This window comes from Falco cherrug, chromosome 1 (genome assembly GCF_023634085.1).
Source record: "Falco cherrug isolate bFalChe1 chromosome 1, bFalChe1.pri, whole genome shotgun sequence".
Taxonomy (NCBI): domain Eukaryota; kingdom Metazoa; phylum Chordata; class Aves; order Falconiformes; family Falconidae; genus Falco; species Falco cherrug.
This window is the reverse complement of record NC_073697.1, coordinates 54,998,077-55,019,441: the sequence shown is the minus strand read 5'-3', so window position 1 is coordinate 55,019,441 and position 21,365 is coordinate 54,998,077. Positions and strand designations below refer to the sequence as shown.

Here is a 21,365-nt window from a genome sequence, read left to right as displayed (position 1 = left end):
AGATGGAACTGGTTTTTTATGTTGTCATTTTAAGACATGGGTATTTAAAGTCAGACCTCCCCAGGCCAATATCTAGGCACTTATACAGTCTTCAATGGTTCTGGAGCATGCTTAGTTCCTACTTACCTCAGCGTGAATTTGACAGACAAAGGCTGGAGGATTTAACATCATTATAAGTGGCGGATCTGTGAACCGCAGAACTTACTGTCTGGTTTTCTACAGTATCACCACAGGAATGCAGAGCAATTCCAGCTCCATCCCCTGTCCTCAGCTTCTCCCATCCTCCCACCCTTTGCATTCCTCCCTTGCTCCTCTCTGCGTCCCTTTCCTGCAGGTTGGGCGGCTGCTGGTGCCATCACCTGTGGGTCATACAGCCCTGCTGGCTTCTCAAGGTGGGGGAAACTCTCTGCTCAAACTGCCTGTTCCTCAGTCACATAAAAAATTGATCTCTCCGAGTTAGCCCTGGCTTTCCTAAAGCTGTGTGAGCTCTGAGACCTCCATCCGTGTGCTGCTTGGCTGCAACTGGCCAGCAAGTCCACAAGCGGTGGATGGCCCACAAGAGGGGCTGGCAGACACGGTGTGGGCTCATATGCCTGGGGTGGGGCATGGGGCCGTTTTTAGGAAACCAGGGTGGGAACGCCACACATTCAGTGAAACCAGGAAGAGTATGCAAGTGCTAGGATGTGCAAACAGGAAAATTAACTCCCAGGCAAAGCTAACGAGTCTATTTATTGCCTGTTTGCTCAGTTACAGTGGCGAATACTGTTTGTATTCCATGCCAGACTGCACTCCTTCCCCTTCCAAATTTTGCAGTAGTTTATATCTGTGAGCTTTGAGTGTCACAGCAGCTTTACTTCTGCAGTACCTGCAGTAAGCTGGAGTGGTTTTAGCCGTTTAACCACGAGCTACTGGTGGACTTCGTTCGCTTTGACATGCTGACCTTTGGCCAGCAGAGGCAGAAGGGAAGCTGGTTGCTCTTGGCAAAACAGGATCACAGTGTACTCAGGGAGGAACCTTTTGTAAAGTGCCCTTTAATCAGCTCCGGGTCGGTCCGTCGTTGTTAGGGGTTGTAATGATTTAGGTTCCCTTGATAGTTTCAGTAAAAGAGCATCTGAAAGCACAGGGTTTGTCTCGTTGGTTCTCCGTGACCTGAGAACTCCCTGGCTGAGATCTTGAAGCAGCGGGCAGCTGGGCACTGGGGACGCGGCAGTGACGTGGCACTGGGCGCGCAACGGCTTAGTGGGGCACAAGCTTCCTGCTGCTGGCTGGCTGAGGAGCAACCTGTAGGTTAGTAACTGTACCCTGCGGTGGTATTATGGTCATGGTTATATTTCCTATGATACTTAGGGGGCATGCAGGCTGTGTCAGAGGGAGCCTGGTCAGTGAGTCACCTGTGTCAGCCTCCTGGGCAGCAGTAGATGCCCTAAAACATGGTGTAAGCATTCACTGAGGAGGTGGTTATGAAGAATCCTTGTTTCAGGGAAATCTCTCTTCCTCATCACTAAATACAATAGGCTGTCATGCTTTAGACAGGAAGGTTGTTTATTTTGTGAAGCTGGCTATGCTCTGAGTACAACTGAGTGTTTCTGTTAGAAATGGGTAGTCATTGTGGAGGGTCCTGTTCTTCCAGGTCACAAGCGTCCTTCTGCAATGCGGAGGTGTACATGGCATGCACAGCAACTATTATGCTACACTCTGCAATTGCTCTTTTAATGTTTCCTTAAATTATGACCAATAGCAGGCCAAAAGTAACTTTTTCACATGTATAAAATGGTCTTTTCAGGAGTAAATGCAGAAACTCAAAATATTACGTTTTTTCCTCTCTGAAGTGACGTAGCTCAGTGACTGTGTAAGGAAATTTCTTTTGTTGGCATCATCACTATGCTTAGGAAATCACATGCAAGGCAATTTTAATCCTCTTAGGTTTCATTTTTAACAATAATTGTTCCCAAAAGAATGGTTTCCAAAGAAAAGCACTCCAAGCCTCAGTATAACCTCACTACTCTTCATTGATTTTGTGGTACATCTTCAGAAAAAGGTTTTGCTTCCTTTTACAAAGGCCAAGCAAGGGAAACCTCACCACCTGATGGCTTTATTTGTATTTTCTGGCACGTACTGTCTTGTATATAGCACCAGTTTCATACCATGAAACATATGAGAAATCAAATTAAATCCCTGATGTAACATGGTTCATGTCAAACATCTGGCAGCAAGAGTGAACTGGATTCATTCAGATGAATTTATACAGCAATACAATTTCAGCCATCTCTTCACATACATCCCTAAATATAAACAGAGCAAACAATGCCTTATACAGATAGAAAATTCAGTCCTTAAGGGTGGTGTGGAAGTCTGAGTATTTGGACAGGTGAAGGACAGGTAGCAACCTGGTTGTTGCCACATTAATCCGTGTACTAGACAGCAGCATATTACATATTCATATTCAGACATTATGTGCTAAATTGTGTACTGGTGAATCAAACGGGGTAAGAATGGGACAGACTGCACAAAAATGTGTTCCTTTTTCTTTTGGAATAATCCCCAGCAATGTAGCAGAAGGACAATATCCTCAAATGTAGGTCTCTGCTTACCTCCAGTGGTGCTCTGAACACAGCACACAACCCTGGAAAGGTCAGATTCCAACCATTTCAGCTGCACGGAGACTGAAGCAGCTCTTTCTCTGGGCATTTGGTAACATGCTTACCTTCAAAATGCAACCTATGTGTATTCCCACCAATTAAATATGCTTCCTTTAGGAGTTTACCTTGCGTGTTTTTGAGAAGGGTAAAGTCACTGACCTTTTAAAGTTCCTGAGATTTTAACTGGTTTGTTTTTTGTTTTGTTTTGTTTTTTTTTTTTTTTTTCTAGGTGGTGGTGTTGGGGTTTTTTGTTTGGGTTTTTCTTTTGTTTGTTCTGTTTTTCCAAAAAAAGGGAGTATATAAGGTGCAGGATTATGCTTATTTGTCACCTGGTTAACCTGCTGACAGTCTGCAATTTCCTGTTTAATTGCAGATGACTCCATGCAAACAGCAAATGTCTCAGGTGCCTGGTGAGCATTACTTGTGCCCAACAGTTGAGGGACAGTAGTTCCCATTGGTTACATTTCTGCTAACAAATAAAACATGCTGGGGTCTCTTCCTTGGACCCAAAGGCAGCACAGTGCACAATCTTTTAGCTGAAGTTTTCTCCTTCCCTGCAAAACAAGTGAACTCGCCCACAGTCCCTACCCTGGGCAACCCCAGGGTCTACATGCATCAACCCTGCAGAAAAGCAATATGAGAGATAGATTGGGCAGAGCTGAGAGTGTGGGTGCTGCTCAGAAGACCTCATTCAGTGTCTCCAGCCCCTCCTTTAGCCGAAGTGACAGGATCTTCCTGTCTCAGGACCTTTTTATGCACCTTCTGAGTCTGAACCTAAGGGTTTGGTTATTGCTAGTTGGGGAATGCCCTCCTGAATATACAAACCTTCCCCTAGAGATAGGAAGTGTGGGGCTTAGGTGCATCCTGAATGAGATATACCTCCTGCTTAGGTGTTGTCAGTGACTCAAGCGCGACAGATCCTAGGTCACTGTAGAAACATTTTCTTTACCAAGGAAGGGAAAGAGCAATTTAACTAATGGATTTAATAACCACAGCCATTCAGTCCGTTCTTCTAATTCCTAACCATTTCAGCTATTACCGTCCTTGAAATCACAGATATTTTGCCTGCTTTATCTTGTCAAATATCTATAGAGGTAAGTTATGTCAACAGCACTCTGAGGTCTGTCTTTGCGAGAGAAGCGTTTTACAGCAGAAGCGTAGTCCTGTAAAAAATCACCTTCCTGTGATTACTGAGAGCTGCCCATTAACAGAGCCCTTGAGCACCTCCAAGTTTAATTAGGCCAGCTCCACCCCACAGGGTGGCCTGGGGTAGCTTTGGCAGCCAGGGGAATGATGCTCGAGAGCCCCGCACCAGCGGTGGGCCTCAGCCCACGTGCAGCTGCAGGGGTGAAAGTGCCCTTTTACTATTTCAGTGTGTTTGGTTACAGTCTGGTTTTACCACAGGGTTGCAAAGTTCGTGCCAAGAGCCGCTTATGTTACCTTGTGTTTCTGCACCGTGTGAGTGGCTTGCTATAGATGCAGCTCCAGGGCTTGCCTGTGCTGTAGATAGCATGTTTGGTGGGATAACAGGTAAATCCATCTTGTTTCCTCCACTGTAGAAGCACGCCTTAGACTGGCAGCATAGCTTAAAACAGCCCCAAACCAGAGCAAGCTGCTGCGGTTTGGGAACAGCATGCCTGCAGCCGGTTTCTGGTACAACGCTGGCCGCTGAGAAGAAAGCTCAGCCAAAGGCAGGTTTGCAACCCAAATCCTGCCTGCCTGTAGCAAAGGTCAGCAGCGGAGAGGAGCAGACAGTGTGCAGACAGTGGTGGAGGAGGAGCCGGGGCGCTGGGGTGAGGTTAGGTAAGGCAAGAGCACGGACGGCACAGGCAAATCCACCCTGGGCCGTGGGGACAAAGTGCACCATGCAAGGCAGGGTGATGGGCCAGGAGGTGTGACCCCGCTCCTGACTCACAGCGGCACACGCTGCCAATGGGTGGCTCAGTCACAGCAGCTTTTTACCGTGTAAAGTCCCATCCCAGGTATCCTGGCAGCATAGGACAGGTATATAGCTTAGTCTGTTTAACACAGACTTACTTGGTCCCGATGCCTTTTCTGTGCATGGCAGTTCAGACTCTGCTGACACCATCAAAAGCTGCTTTTTCTAATCCTGACAATAAATCAGTGTTCTGAGACATGGAAGTTGTGAATGTGTAATAAAACATAATGTAAGAGACACCAGAGTTAATGGATGCAGCAAACTCCCCTGCAGTCTCCTCTAGTCTAATTTTTTCCTTTGTGTTACAGGGAGGCAGAAAAATAAATATGTCCTCCTGAAGGAAACTGTGTCGGTTCCCTTATCTGATAACTCCTTTTTACGAACAATTTCCGAGTGATGCTTATTGTCGTATTTTCAATGCAACATTAAGAACTAGAATAGAAAAGCTCATGCCCTAACCAGAGATGATGCCTGCTGGCTGGAGGAAAAGCTGTTTCTCTTAATACTTCTATATTCTTCTGTGGCCTGTAGAAGGACAGAGCAACTGCTGGAAGAGAAGAAATGAGGGTTGTGTGTGCTAGCCACTCTCATTTTCATACCCCGATTCTGGAAGCCTCCTGTTTGGACGTCTTGGTCCTCCCTCTTGTGAACCTGTGTCACAAAACCCTGTGATGCTCGGCTTTGCAAAAAGGCCCCAGAGGGAACCAGTGAGACTGTTGTTTGCTGGGCACTTTTAAATTACCAAAATTGGTTGGTACATGGTTGGTTTGTGCTGGCTGGATATCCCTGCTAGCCACAGGAGGTGGCCACCGGGTGCCTTTCAGTGACTCACAGAGCTCACACTGCTGTGCTGTGCCTCCCTCCTTGATTCCTCCCGTACCTTCAGCCTCTTGATAAGTGCAGCACTAAAATTCACATGCTGCATTCAAACTTACAAAGAGTAACAGTTTGCTGTTCTACCCTCTGATCTCTCTGGATAGTTCAGTGAGCTCGGTGGTGTTACAGAAAGGCTCTCATCTACCCCACTGTGCAATCTCATCAGCTTCTCCAGAGCGGGCGCTATGCTGTGAAACTAGATTCAGCAGGCTTCAAAAGAAATCTTTCCCTTGTTTTCCCATGGATTTGCTCAATACTGGTGATTTGACAAATGCTTTAAGCCAGCAATACTGGCAGAAGGACTGGTCCCACCTTCTCCTTCCCCTCTGCCAGCACAGGTGCTCAGGTAGCGTGTGTGCAGAGTGCAGCCACACAAATTCTTGTGGCAGCACAAGCGAGGGCTGCATAGGGTGGCTGTGGGAAGGACGGAGTGGGACCTCACGCTGGCAGCGCCAGTTTAACATGTTTGTGAGAAGTGTGGTGTGAAACACTGGTCTTGAGCAGCCACAGCAGGCTAGTGAGGGCTAAACTTTTTTTCCCACAGAGTGTTTTATTTACCCAGGGACTGGAAAACGATCATCGTATTAATCTCCCTTGCCAGATATGTCTATCCAGATGCCACTCTGTATTTATTTTAATGGAAAGCAAACATGCCACAGAAACGTAATGCCTGTGGCTGTATAAAAAATCTTTGGGTTTTGCTGGTTTCCTTCTTCTTTTGTGTGCTAATTGAAATCTCTTGCACTCCATGGGTTTATTTAATATCTGTCTTCTTACATTTTGGAACATAAACCTGCTTTCAAGTTTAAATGAAAGCACAAAGTTGCACATGGGGAAACTGAGCCTACTCTCCAGGGTGATCCTCTGTGCTGAATTTCATTGCAGAATGACAATTAAAGTGTTTGCTAAAAATAAAGCAAAAACTTTGTCTAGAGACCGTTAAGGTTATCAGAGCAACTCTCGCTCCCATGAACCAGAAAAACCCAAGCTTAAAAAACAAAAGAGAAAAGCCCAGGGTGTCCCTGGACAAATTTACCCCTGGTAGGGCCACACCTTCAGGGCTGTGACTTTGTCCTTTCCATGCTGGGATGGGGGATGTGGCTGGGGCTGGCAGAGAGAAGGGGAGTCCACCTTTGCAAGGGAGTTTATTGTGAATCCTCTGTGATGTAGCAAGATAAAGGTGAAAGCACTGACGTAGGTTATGCACAGAAAAAGCTGTTGTCTCCGTGTCTACCTGGGTGCCTGACTACCTCTCAAAATCCCTGGAGACTATCTAGTAAAGCTGTTATGAGACATATATGTGTGTTTGTTGTATACTATCCACCTGATAAAAACCCAAAGTGTTGCGGTACCTGCTACAGACTGTATGTTCTTTGAAGGATCTCCCCAGATTTTGGTCTGCAATAACTTATGAAAGTCAGGAAATGACGAATTGTGCTGTATTAACTCTCATTGTGTAAGAACAGGTGTAAAATAACATGTTATTCATTTAAATAAAGTGGTGTTGTCCCTTTAAACATTCAAATAGGCAATAAAATGGTTCTACAAACTTGTGAGAACCTGTTCCACCAAACACAAAGTGGTTTTGTTAAAAAGAGAATGAAAAGGAAAAGAAAAAGGCTGTCTGTTATGAAAGCCTAATTTTTGTGGCTGTATTGTGGCTGAGGACAGGCTTATGTGTGAATATACTGATAAACCTGAAAGATTTTCTGAGACCGAGACTTTGCAGGTCACTCTTAAATTCATCCATCCTTTCAGTGAAATATTTTACTTGGCACATTCCTTTCCCATTCCACTGCAGTCTCTCAATAGTTTTTGCAGACCAAATATAACCATAAAACCCAACCCCCCGCTCACTCCTTACTCCCCCTTCTCCTTTCACTTGCTCACGTCTCTCCACTGTCACATGATGCTAAGCTGCCATACTGAAATATCTCCTGAAAGCCTATTTCCTACCATGATCATCAAAAATACTCACTCTCAACCAGAAAATGACACCACCCGAATAAAATGATTAGCATGTATGATCAGCCCCTGAATCTCCCAAAGTATTTGGGTTTGGTCTTTCTAAAAATTCCAGAAAGCAGATCCAATGCTTTATTATTGCTTGTCATCACATCAAGGACCCCAGTGCACCCAGTCAGCGGAGGCCAGATTGTGTGTCTGCTCGCAGAAGAGAGACAGATGAGGGGAAGCACACTGTCTCCTTGGAAGCCTTTTCTGTGTCAGGAAGAAGGTCCCCATCTCACAGGCATTAGCATATTCCAGGGAGTCTCACTTTGTTCTTCAAATATCCAGCCTTTTCTATCACTGCATTCATGAGAAGAATTATTTAGGAAGAAACTTTCACATGTAATCCCACGACAGGAAAGAATAAAAGGAAATTAAAGGTCTATGGGAAACATAGGTATGGACTTGTCTGGATGGACTCTTCACTGTTCTCTTTCGCATCTCCTAGAATATGGCCCCTGCTTAGCCATCAATCATCAGAAGGAGGAAACAACTAAATGTTTATGGTATTATCGTAACAGAGGGTGACACTTCATCATTGTAGTCAAGCTGTACATTAGGAGAGAAGATGTGTTTATATACTTATACCAGAGCAGTGGGTGCTGTATGAGGAGAGGAGTGTGCGTGCATCTGTGTGCGTGTGTGCGCGCATGTGTGTGTGTGTGTACAGATTCCATCCTCCCTGCTGATCAGATGGCTCTGCCCTTAACACTTTCCCACTCTGTCCTTAACACTTTCCCACTCTGCTGTAGGTGTATCCCTCTCATGATGCCAGAATCATCATGAAGAGTCATATAAAGTCCTGTTATCATTATGAATACAGTGTGCTTGAAGCTGAAGGGAAGTAGGGGCCTAACACTAGGCAAAGCTTGAGGGGGGACACTTGCAGAATTCTGCCCAGCTTTGTTAAGTCCCCTATAAAAGCACAACCTGCACGACAAAATAATATATTTTCAAATTCTGCCACTGGGGATGCTAACACCTCAGAATACCCTGCATCAGCCTAATCTGTTGATGTTCATTGCTTTAAACAATAATGGGAACATAACTTGGAAACTAACAAGATGGAGCTAAAATGAAAGTCCAGGGTTTGAGGGGGCCTCCCTACTTGGTCTGAACTCACAAGGTATATTGAAAAGCCTTCTAAAAATGAGCCCATCAACTCACTAGCATCAGTGCTTTTTCATTCCACTTACACCAGAATAGTCTTCCCTGTGCATTCAAGTACATGCATGCATGATTGTAGCTGACAGGATTCGCTCTACAATGCTTACGGTTAAAAGTTTAGTTTGTTCTCCAACAGAAAAATGCAAAGAGAAGAACACTGACTTTAAAAAAATCAATCTGGTGGAGGGGAGTTTTGCAAGCTTAAACCAGCTAAATATTTCGTACTTGTTTCCGTGTATAGATCAGTGGGATTGAGGTATGGATCTGATTTTGGCAGAATCTCCTAGATTTTATCCCTAGGTTTGAGACTAATTCCTTCCATAGTCTTGGGCAAACTACTGAATTTCCATGCTGCAGACTCGCTGTCTACAGAGCAGTACCTGCTTCTCTGCAGCTCTTGTAGCTAAGGAGTTAACATTTGCAGAGAATTCTGAAGATGGAAGACTTGTACAGTAGACTTGGGTTGCAGGCATTTTGGGACCAGGATCTGGGCTGCAGGCATTTTTGTACAGGGCCTAATGCACCATGGTCACAGTACTGTGGATAAATAAGTATAAGAAGCCAGAACAGAGTGATTGCAATCACCCTTTGGGTTCGTGGCATAAGCAGAACAGCTATCATTCCTGTTCTCTCTTAGAAACTGCCACAAAGATGCTTCTTTTGCCAGTCTTTGCCATCCTCCACACCCCACATTTCTCTCTCTAACGTGGAGCCTTCTAATTTTAGAGTTCTTATATCTACACCTGTTGAGTCCCCTACCCCTCTTCTCTATTGACCAGCCTCTGACTCTGCAGTACAAGGATGTCTCTAAGTTTTACATGCCCAGGTTGAACCACTCAGAGGGCAAGAACAAATTACTGTGTAGGACCATCTGATACAAACTGACAGTACTTCCTCTGCAGCATCCACCACTGTGCATTTGTCATTGAGAAGTTGAGGCACTTCTTCCACATAGGGATGCCCTGAGGTTGCTGCCTGTGTGCTGCTTGGCCGGAGATCTGGACCAAGCTTTAGTTTTTGGAAAAAAAAAAAAAAAAAAAAAAGAGAAAAAAGAAAGAAATGGCTATGCTAGTAAAAAAATCTGGGAAAGGACTGAAAGTTGTAGTTGTTTGGCTTCTGCAATGTGCTGTTTGCTTTTCAACTGCTCTGAGCAGTGTCCTTTCCCAGAAATAAGTTGTCTCCCAAGGTATGCCCGACTCCCTGTTTTCCCGCCAGCTGGTTGTGCATACTGCTTGCCGACCGGGCAAATCCATCATCCAGAGAGTGTTTCGGTGCAGTTCCTCCTCTTGGCTGCTTGAGAAGGTGTGTTGTTTGCTTTGCCTAAGTGCTCCCGGGGCCTAATGCTCCGTTGTTATGTACAGACTATTTCTGCTGTCATGAATCATGTTTTACCACCCCTATGCTTTTACTTCTGCACCAGGCTCTTTTTTTTTTTCTTTTGAGCAAACACGTTTGAGTTTCCGTGTTTGCTGCTGAGACGGTGCACACTGGGTACACAGCACAGACTGAGTTGTTCCTACCGTCCTGTTGCTGCCGAAATCAGCAAACCTCCCTCTCACTCCAGGAGCTGCAGACCATTTTTTTTTCTTACAACCAAAGGCAAATTAATTCAGGGCAGCCTGAAATAATTTTTTCAGACACATATAAAAAAAATTAAATATTTAACTAAAAAAACCCCTCATACCGTCAAGCAAAATATGCCCTTTTCTTATCTTATCTGTTGTAACTCAAGCTATTTGCACAACGCCTTGTGCTAGGAAGGAGTTGTTTGTACATGTTTCTCTCCCTTTTCTCCAAGTTTTGAATTTTGAACAAAATCTTTCTCTTCCAATTCCTCCTCCCTGCAAAAATGTCATGGTTTCTCTTTCCTGTGCTTCCCTGAAGGTTGGACCCAACCCTCCCGCCAAAGATCCCTTTCATTGCAGATGGTTTTCTATTAATCTTCAAACTGCTTTGGAGAGCTCTCTGCATCTGGCAGCACTAACATCCCCTCTCCTCTCGTCCCACCCACTTAGCCTCAGCCTAAGAGCCCTTAACAAATGACTCCCAAGGAATTTAAATGGCTAACGCTCGCTGGCCAATAAAGAGATGCATAAACTGTATAACCAGGCTACCCAGCTCTTGCCATTAGGAAGAAAGGTTGCTCAGGCAAAGGCACGAGTCCCCTTAACCTGTCGCACTTCGCACTTCGATCGTGGGACCAGAGAGGTAAGGGAAATCTTGTTTGCTCTGTAGGGCTTTTTATCTGGTTTTCATTTATCAGGGAGTTGAGACCAAACATATGTCATTGTCAAGGTATCAGGTCTGGGTTTTGCCTGCCTTTAGAGGGTCCTAAAGTGATTTTTGAGAAGGAAGCAACTACTTCTAAGCTTGAACTATGAGCTCGACATGTGAATATCTAAAAGAATTTGTGTAGCAAATAGCAAAGCGAATGTCAGAACAGTGAAAACTAACCCCGATATTTTAGACAGAGGAAATAAAATAAAATCCTGTCTCAGAGATATTTCTTCTACTGTCTTAAATTAATGAAGTGAAAGGTAGACGTTTACAACCACCTGACATTGTGTTTTCAGTCGGTCTTTCTCTGCTGTCGTCTTTTTGTGCTGCCTGGTATTTTGTTCTGCCTTTTCAAGAGATCAACATAAAAATCAAGCTTTAAAAGTGGGTTATCAGCTTCAGGTACAGAATTTGGGGGTGTAGATTGAAGGTGGATAGGAAGATTGAGCAAGCAGGTATATATGCAAGTATTGTTACAAAGGAATCTATACAACTCATTCTGTGTACTGAAAATTTGATAGCATTTTAAGAAAATCAAGTTCTGATATTATTCTATTCATATTCTACTTAGGCAGAATGTGAATGTTTAAGGCTTGTGTATGACATAGGATATATGATGTTAATCTGTTCACCCTTATTTATTTATTTATACATTTGTTCATTTACTGCTCTGTTGGGGTCAGTGCTGACGACAATAGTGAAGTTTGAACTTAAATCTGGAAAAAATCAGTTGAATCTAAAACCTGTTTAAAAAAACAAAATAATAAAAAAAAGGAAATATAGCTGTTATAAGTAGGGTTCAATTAAAAGCATTGACAAAATTGTCCATTCACATGTGGACCAGATGCAGCAGTTGTGTATAATGGTGTCCTGTCCTGTGCTAGGTAGGATTGAAGCTGTGTTTCAAAACGTGTGTGTATAGTGCTCCTTCACACTTTGCACACCCAAGCTTGCCATGGATGACAGCCAGTGCTCAGAGCATGTGAGGGATGTCGCTACAAAAAGTTACTGCCATCCCTTGTGATGCTCTATGGCCTAACAGCCTGGGTACAGAAAGGCATCTTTTTCCTTTGTATTATCACAGCTGGTCTCTGAAGGTCTTCACACCCAAAACAGTCCACGGTGGTGCATGTTGGTGTTAGCTGATGATGTTACACCAAAGACCTTGCCAATATCTGACAGGGTTGAGAGAACTTTTTAAAAAAAATTAACATGGTTAATCTAACAGAACTGCAAAACATGTCCTTTTTGCTCATTAAGACAATGCTAGATGACTGTCTATCAAGAGCTTGTTGTAATGTTGGTTTGATTATTTTTCCATGAGTTTCATATATAGCTCTGCACTGTATAATCAAGATTAGATAATGTGTTGGATAAAAAGAAATGTTTGAAAGCCCAATTAACAACGGAGGAGCCATTTTGCTACTCTTTCAAATAATTTCTATTCAGTTCTGCATTTCAGCTCCATTCTTTGCTGAAGAAATTATATTGAATCAAATGTTGCTTGTCTTCTTTCGTCAGCTTTTAATTAAAAAAAAAAAAAAATCCCAGTTAAGGTCAGCAAAAGGTGAATTTCACATGACATCTGTCTCAAATCCCACTCCTTTTCTGAAGCACACAGAAATTTCACTTCCAAACCCTAGGTATTTCCAACCGAGCTGTAATTTCAGTAGACTTAAATTGTCTTGAATTAACTCAGCACACGAATGGTGCCTCCTGAGAGAGTCTCTGCCTTGGTTAAACATTTTTTTTAAATTTATAATATTAACCCTGGGCACAGGTAACGAGTACTGGAAATCTCTTCCTTGTACTTGTAAACCTTGTTTCTCATTTTCAATCCAAGGTTCAAAGGTTTGCACAAACTTCTTAGATTAGAGGTCAGGTACAAATTGCTGCACTTTGCAGCTCCTTTCTGCCGATATGACAGAATTTCACAGCAAAGACGACTGCCTTTCATCCCCCTCTCCTCCGCACACAGGCAGTTAAAAGCTTGATATGTACAAGTCAGCCATTGGTACCTGAGTTTAATAAATAACTAATTGGGTTTCAGTGGTGCAAGGTGCATATTATAAAAGGGGTCAAATGTCAGTGCACAAAGGAAAAAAAAAAACCAAACCACCCGCCCATCCACTGACTAAGCCAAATGCTTTGAGTTTAATGTACTTTCAGCAGCAAACATTCAGATCCCAACTGTGGTTTGGTTTACACTGATTTTCATTTCTGTGACCTGAGGGGTAGGGAACACGTTGGGCCACTTTCAGCTTTCCCTGAAAACTCTGCCTTCTGCTGAAAGCAGGGCTGCAGGTTGGGCCCCCCGTTGTTGCAGTGTTCACGTGGTGAACACAAAACTGAGAATGTCGCAATAAAAATAGTGCTTAAGATTAGGGTGAACTGAAAAACTGAGAAGTCTGAAGCTATTTTTATTGTTATAAAACTGACTAATCCAGTAGACTTTGTATGAACAGGCAGGATGTGTTGTGTTTTGCTCTGGGATCCCCAGAAGAGTTAGCTGAAAAAGTGAGATCAGAAAGGCTGAAAAGCAAACTCCAGTTTATGAACTTTTTTAGATACTCTTGGTTGCACTGTACAGTGGAACATGTTACCATAACACTTATGTAAACAGTGTTCTGCATTATAATAACAAAGAAAAATCACAAAGGCGTGCATGCATATCCCTACTCCACAGAGTTCAGCAAAGACTTTCACAGACATTTCCAACGACCCAATTAAATCAGCTTGTTCATATATAACATTTTTCTTTGAAAAAGCAAGAAGTGAAATAGGTGAATGTCTTATCTTTCCCATGTAATAATTAACAGATGAGCCTATTTGTGATTTTGTTTTTCAGTTGCAAAAGATTGTTTTTCCTGTCTTTCTTGTGACAGGTCCTTGTGAGGTCCTAGTTCGTGCTTCTTTCTTTCCTAGAAATAATGCTTTTTAAAGCAGACAGTTAATGAGGAGGACACAGTTATCTGTACTAGCAATTTTGCAGAGAACACTGTTTAATTGCATTCATAGTAAACAAATGCCACAAGAAGTTTCCAATCAAGTCTGGCTCATCCAGAATAGGAAAAACTTGTTACATACCAAGTGACATTTTACTTTATTTATGTCACACATTTTCCTGTCAGGCCATGGTAATCATAGACTTTGTTGACTAGATTGAAATATGGGAATTTGGAGAAAAGGGAAGGCTTGTGTTTTTTCCTGATTTGTAAAGCTGATAAGAATGATTACACAACCCATCTCTCATCTTCTCGGCTTTCCTCAACATGTGGCTTTAATAGCTTGCAGGATAATAACTTCAGCCTCAGCCAGCGACTGGTTTGTATTGAAAGAGTTGAGAGTTACAGAATTATTTTGAGTTAGACTAGGTAAAAGATGGAGCTGGTGCAAATGGTACCACACACGGGTTATACAACTTGTTGGGACAAAGTTCTGAATGACTTGCAGCAAAGTGCATTATAAAATAAGGGAGGAGACTGGGTTTCGCTTACACAAACTTCCTTTAGAAGTGGTTTAAGCTGAGATGGCTGGTTTGGCACTCAGTAGCGTAAAAGCACTCAAGAAACACACATTGCATTGACAAAATTCATGTTGCAGCAGGGAAAATAACAACCATCTTGGTAGGGTTGCTCTGGGTGGAACATCCATAACTTCTTCATCAGCATTGCTTCATTCTCGCCATAGGAAAACGATATGTGCATGAACAGAATTTTCACTTGTGATCATCAAAAAGCAATGGCAAGAAGTAAAGTGCCAGGCTCGGGAAAGTTTTCATGTTTTTATTGTTTAAGATATCATCATTGATATCACATCAAATACTATTTTTGCAGCTTCTAGGCCAGGAGGTGAGGTCGTTTAGGGACCTCCATCCTAGGGACATTCACTGCTGGACACTGATGGTGCTTATGGATAATGCAAGCAGTACCTTTGACAGCCTTTGCAGGATCACATCCCAAACTAAATAAGCCTTAGAAGGATGCAGAGAGGGTTGATAACAAAATAGGCAGGAAGTTTGCACAATGCAAAGTGACTTTATTTTGTAGGGGAATTGTAATCTCAGCTCCATTTTTGAAATTGTACATAAAATTGCTGTGAGGTAAGATTCACATTGCTAAGGGAACTGGTATAGTATAGCTAGGAGAATTAGGCTGTGGTTGTTATTGCTCTTAATGATAGTGATGAAAATAAGAAGTTATATATATATATATATAAATTCAAATCCTAGTCTGAAGTTATAGCCAATTGTTGACTGTACAAATTTGCTGTTCAATTATCTGATTAACATTGAAGTTTTAACCTGGGAAATTCCAGGATGTTAATTTACAGAATAATTTCAGGTGTTTTCCTCCTGAAAAGGAGCAAGAAGTAAAAGAACATACTTAGAGTAATTTTTTTTAACTTTTTTTTTATTCAAGCCAAATATGTTGCTTTTGATTGGTGTCTGGAGAACATAACCAGTCCCTACAAGACTTTTAAGGCAGGATTTTTAGTAGTGCTCGCCACTGTCTTAAATACATCCTTATAGAAGCTATTAGTCTTACAACTTACGTCAGGGGGAGTAGTGCTAGATGCTGAGTACTGCTGGAAATGTTACCCTTTATTTTCTATTTCTTTATGGTCATTCTTTGAAGAGAACACAATCAAAAGATGAAGCCAACAGGTTTTGGTGCGTTTCAAATGGAACCAGCCATTTCTAATGTGCTTAGGCCACTTAGGAAGAATTTAAGCAACGAAGAATTGTGCACTGACTCCCTCTGCAGTAGCTCCACCCTGAAAACCACTTTTCAGGCCCAGAACATTAACTTGCCTCATACAAGGGGAACATGACTAACTGACCGAAATAAAATTATAGCTTAAGCTTGAAATATGAACTCTTCCACTCAAATCAGTGGCCAGACCCCTGATGATAAGCCCTGGATTGGGATGCCAAGTGTCACCATCAGCAGAAGTTTGAATTTCAGCAGCTAGCCTGGGAATTTTGTAGGCCAGCCTTATCCTACCCCTTAGGTACTTTAGACTGTTTCTCTCTACATTTAAGTACAGTACTTCTAGTGGGCAGAAAGTTCATGCCTGAACATATGTGGGAATTGATGTGGTGCAGCAAATGTTGCTGTGTGTGCGTCTCCTTGGGTCCCATGCAGCACCTGAGCCAAAGGGTTTCTCCCAGGTGAACCTAGCTGGAGATGGACAAGTTTGATGGCCTCAATTCAAGCATGTGCATGATGATGAGAATATGCAGTGCTTTAGCGGTGCTGCCAGCAGGATAACTTGTACAGCAGACAGACATGTCGTTGTCAATAACTAGTGCTGATCTGATCGATGAGATTACTCTCCCAAGCTGCTCATCACAACCTACTCATCAAGTCTCTTGCCAGCCAATGTTCTGCCCCTTCAAGTCTGCTGACACGGGTCACCACTTTCCACACAGAGTTTTGCCAAAATGAGCCAGATTAAGAAAACCCACCTTTTCCAAGTGTTTAACCTAACCTAGGACAACTTCTTCACCCAGTTCAGCTGCAGGTAAAGCAATGTGTCTGACACGCTGCAGACATTGTCATGGCCTCTTGGCCTCGAGTACTGCTTTTTTTGTTAAAAGCCTCAAAAAAAACATCAACCATCCCTAATAACCTTCCCTTTCCTGTATGAAAGATTTCCAGAAAAGATCCCTAGCAAAAAAGCCATGCTGAAATGCTGCACTCTCTCCTGCACTGCCCCACCACAAGATTCAGCTTTAGACATCTGCATTTCAATAGATTCATAGAATCATAAAATCATTTAGGTTGTAAAAGACCTTTGAAATCATCAGGTCCAAATGTTAACCCAGGACTTCCCAGTCCATTGCTAAAATATATCCCTAAGCACTGCATCTATGTATTTCTTAAATATCTCCAGAGATGGTGATTCTGCCACCTTCTTGGGCAGCCTGTTCCAATGCTTGACCACCCTTTTAATGAATATTTTTTTCCTAATATCCAATCTAAAACTCCTCTGGTGTAACTTGAGGGTGTTTTCTCTTGTCCTGTCGCTAGTTATGTGAGAGAAGAGATCTACCCCCACCTGCCTACAGCCTCCTTTCAGGTAGGTGTAGAGAGCAATAAGGTCCCCCCCGAGTCTCCTCTTCAGACTAAACACCCCCAGTTCCCTCAGCTGCTCCTCATAAGACCTGTGCTCCAGACCCTTCACCATTAGTGACAGCAGGTAGGGAACCAAGCTGTTGTCCAACTCCTGTTGAAAACCACATCAAGGAATAGCCTTTGAAACTTGAAATATAAATTAATTTGGAGCCAGGCAAAGTCTTTGCATGGAATTTTTACCAAAGATCAGACCCTTTTGTCAGTGTACCTGCTCCCTGCCTCACCTCTGTCTGCACTGTGCATGGACAGGAGCCAAGACACTGCTTCCAGTGGGATGTCTCCAAAGCTGATTGCAAACAGAGGGCAAAGCCTTCCGCCAGCAAGCACATGGGATGGCAGCAAGCACATGTGGGGCTGGTGGCTACATTAGACATGTTTGTAAAAGAGGTGGGACTTTCTATTTCGCTGTTAGTTTGGGAAGGGGCACCTGGCACAGCAGCTCCCTGCCATGGCTGCTAGGCTGGCCCCGGGTCCTGCAGTCAGGCATACCACAGCTCAGCTTCACTAACAGCCCCAGAGACACCAGCTTTGCTCAGCTCATTTATGCAAATAATTAGTAGGAAAGGAGTGACAGTATTGCCAAGAAAACTGACGCATAATGATCTTTAAAAAGGGAGATAACTTGCGTGTCACACTTGAAGCAATGCTCGAGCTGCTACTTCATTTCGAATTGACGTGGCCCCTGTGTTTTTCTGTTTGGCTGATAAATCTGCAAACAGGCAAACTGGGTTTTCAGGAAGAGCATTTCTGTGGATGTCTGATGTTTGTGATAAAGCTATATGGTCGTTCTTAGTCAGCTGTTGTTATATACATTTTATGTATTTAAAGTTGCCATGAGAAAAGAGACAGCTTTTAAATATAAAAAGCTGTAACAGCAGCCATGCTTCCAGAGCTGCGGCTCGGCGTGAGCAGCAGGATTACCGCTTGCCCTTACCATATCAACTAAAAAACTAGGAAGGTCACTTTTAAACCAGTAGCTCTATTTCACTCTGTCAACAGGGTGTATTTAGTTAAAATTTCAGCAACCAGCCTTCCCTTTGCAGCAGCTCTGGCTTAAAGTGCAAAACCACGGCAGATCCTTGAAGTTAGTGGTGCCCGTGAGGGCGCGCTGTGTCAGCTCAGCAGGAGTTTGTACAGTCCAGGGTCTGCAGGTGGGGCACGGCTGTCCCTGCCCCCCCCTCCCTCCAGTTATCACAGAGACAGCAGGTCTCCCTGGGCTCTCGTGCTCCTTCTGTGGCATTGGCACTTGTCTCCGTGCTATGTAACTGCTGTGTCACCCGCAGAAGGACACATGATGCCACTAAATCTATGTAACACAAAACTGGAAGGATGAATTAAGCGCAAACATAAACAACCCCATTTTATAGGAGCACGTGAGTGCAGTGGACACGTGGTTGCTGCCACAAGGACACCTTCTGTGTCCCCGTGTTTGTAAAAACCTGTTTTACCACACTGGGATCAACAGAGGAGCAGGTGGCTGTGTAACGTCACAGGACACTGCCCAGTGCTGGGCAAGCCCAGGGTATAACATGCCATACGGACTGCGGCCATGGCTTTCTCACTGGGGTTCTGAGCTGCTTTTGCCCAGGCACAAGGGACATCGGTGTTTGGCCCTGTGTTGTTGTTAATCAAGGTGTGTTATTTCTAGTTAATAAAAGTTCTGCCTTAGCTAATTAGCCTGCTCACAGTATGCTTTAGGTCAATCACTGCCAATCCTGTAAGATTCCCATTTAATATTCTGAATGGTGGTGTGAAAAAAGATAGGTTAAAAAGAAGGTAATTAGTGTGTAGGGCAAGAGCTATTTACACCTGCCCGACTGGCAGCAGGGAAGGAGTTTCATAAGCAAGGGGAAGTGAAATTTGAATGGTTTCAGTGAGACATCTACGTGTGAGAGCTCACCTGCATGAGGGAGAGACCTTGGAGCAGAGATGCCGAACTGAAGGACTCACAAGCATGGCTCCTGGTAGGCTGTCAGACGTCAGCATCCATCTAATGTGGCATTAAACAATCAAGCAGGCTTATATTTCACAAGTCACTACATTTCAATGTAGCTTAAATTTTTTCCTCTTCTGGCATTAGTCACACTTGGTGGATGTACTGAAATGAGTCTGGTTTATTAAGGCTACTAAACGCACAGTATTAGCTCATGCCTTCTGTACACCCACAACACGTGGTAGCAAGTTTTCATGAGCAGTTTACTGTGGACTGAAGAAATGCACAAGTATGGTTGAACACTTTGGAAATACATATTTTTGGAAACTATTTTCTTGAGAGTGATTGCTTTTTGACATGGAAGTTAGGTTGTGTTGGCAGCCCATTTTGTAAGGCGGTAACAATAAGAGGAAAGAGCTCTCAGACCAGACATGCCTGCGTTTTTTTCTCATCAAGGTAGATGATATCTGAACTTTGTGAAATTGTTGCTTGTGTCATGTGGCAATGAATGTTGTTAAATGTGTATTTAGCTACATCAAGTAGGACTACATGGGCTCTGTAATTGTCTTAGGTAGCATATACTTATGAAATTCAGCTCTGTGCAGCTGCATGGAAAAAAAAATGAACACATTTGATAATGAATCTTCATTCTCAATAAATTACATAGAGATAAATGTGGTTTAGGTTCACAAATAATTTTTCATTATTCACTATCACAAATAGTCTATGGTAGTGTTTGCAGCAAAGATGGCCGTCAGCACTTAACAGTAGCTTCAAGTTCAACTTCCAATACTAGAAAATCGTTCTGCTGGTGCAATGCAAAGTGTTGGAGAACATGCCAGTTCCTGGATAGCCACCAAATTACCAGCTGGTTTCTGGTGGGCAGGGGAGGCTTTGTGCCATTTCTCCTTTCTCCACAGCCCTGGTGCCCATGTGTAGCTTTCTAGATGATAGCCCCAGTGACTAAGCCCTGCAGATAACAGAATGCAGACTTTTATTTTGTAAGCTGACCCAAAATTGATGGTAATGACTCATTTCTAAACTTACTCAAACCTGGGGCAATAAGTAATTCACTTGCCAACGGGTGGCCTATGTAAAGGTAATGACTATTCCACAGTAAAGTGTTTGTTTAACAAGTTTTGCTTTCATTCAGGGAAAGGTGAGGACACATTTTTAGGAGGAACAAATTGTGAACTGAAAAAAAGAAAATGTTTTTCTCTGCCTTCATTTTTTTAATTATGTCAAATAATTCCCAGGAATGTCTGACTGTGACACATTAAAAAGGGGAACATCTGAATGTGAGAGAAACATATTTATCAACAACATTTTAAAGCAAGAAGCTATCAAAACTGATGCACTTCCATGAAAGACCCAGCTTACAAGAAATTCTGTTTTCTAAAGTATTGTTTGGGAATCACATTGCTGTTATTGTCCTCCAGGTTCTCTGTCTCCCCTGCTGCTCTCCCTATTTTTAAATTAAAATGGCTCAGAAGCATCAGCATGTAGCACCCACAGCCCAAACACACCTGCAGGATCAGGCCCTACCACAGATGGAGGCTCACAGGTCTGGTTTCCCAATCCCAAATTCGTTTAGGAGCTAAACCAGGCACAGTGCTGTTTGCCCTGGCTGGTGCAGGGGCACCTCTGGATGCAGACCAGCACAGCTCTGGACTGCTTAGGAGCTTTACTGAAGAAAATTGGAGGTGCTAATGTTACTAGGATTAAAATGGGTTTTGTGGACCGTACAAATTAGACTTAGGTGCCTCAATTTTGCACCCATATTTCTGTGGACTTGGGCCTGCTATACTAGTGAAAGACCTGCCTGCATGGTAACCAATGCACTGAAAATGGCCAAACCATTCTAACTAAGGGTATGTATCAGAGTCCTTGTGGGACAGAGGGAAGTCTGTGTCCCACCAAATAACATGACTACATAGAATAAATAAATCTGACTGAGGCTTTGTCCTTTTTTTTTTTTTGAAAGTAAGCCTGTCAAACCCAGATTGGAAGCATTTGTTACGTTGGTTTGCAGAGTTTCCTACAGGGGCTAGTGTTTTTTGACAGTTCCATCAACAAGCTGGTTGTTTGTTAATATCGCAAATAAATCAGTGGATAATGCAAAGGATGATGGAATTGTAAAAAGCAATGAGGAGGAGCCAATGGTGTAGCACTCGGTAGGTGGGATCTGCTCAAAAGGCAGTTGGGATAGCACTGAACACAAGGTTGTGGCATTTAGAAGTAACAAACACAAGGCATGCCTGCTGTATGGGACATAACCCCAGCAAGTGATGATTCAGCGAAGGATTTGGAGTCAGAATTGACAAAAAACCTATGTGGTTTTCTGCTGAGAAGGTGTGGACAAAGACATGGGAAGAAGAAGGAGA

At 43.2% G+C, this 21,365-nt stretch overlaps 1 protein-coding gene across 10 annotated transcripts in view; it reads left to right on the top strand.

The window, feature by feature from the left end:
• RBM47 (RNA binding motif protein 47) overlaps positions 1 to 21,365 on the top strand; it is an 82,000-nt gene that overhangs the window by 49,305 nt on the left and 11,330 nt on the right. Inside the window, exon 1 of one of the 10 annotated variants that reach the window (XM_055701202.1) lies at positions 1,056 to 1,287. The exons of 8 other annotated variants lie outside the window; for them this stretch is intronic. The gene's annotated coding sequence lies outside the window, so the exon portion shown is untranslated. Of the gene's footprint in view, positions 1 to 1,055; positions 1,288 to 10,817; positions 10,840 to 21,365 lie in introns of those variants that run through there. One more of the 10 variants, XM_055701208.1, reaches the window with a different exon arrangement.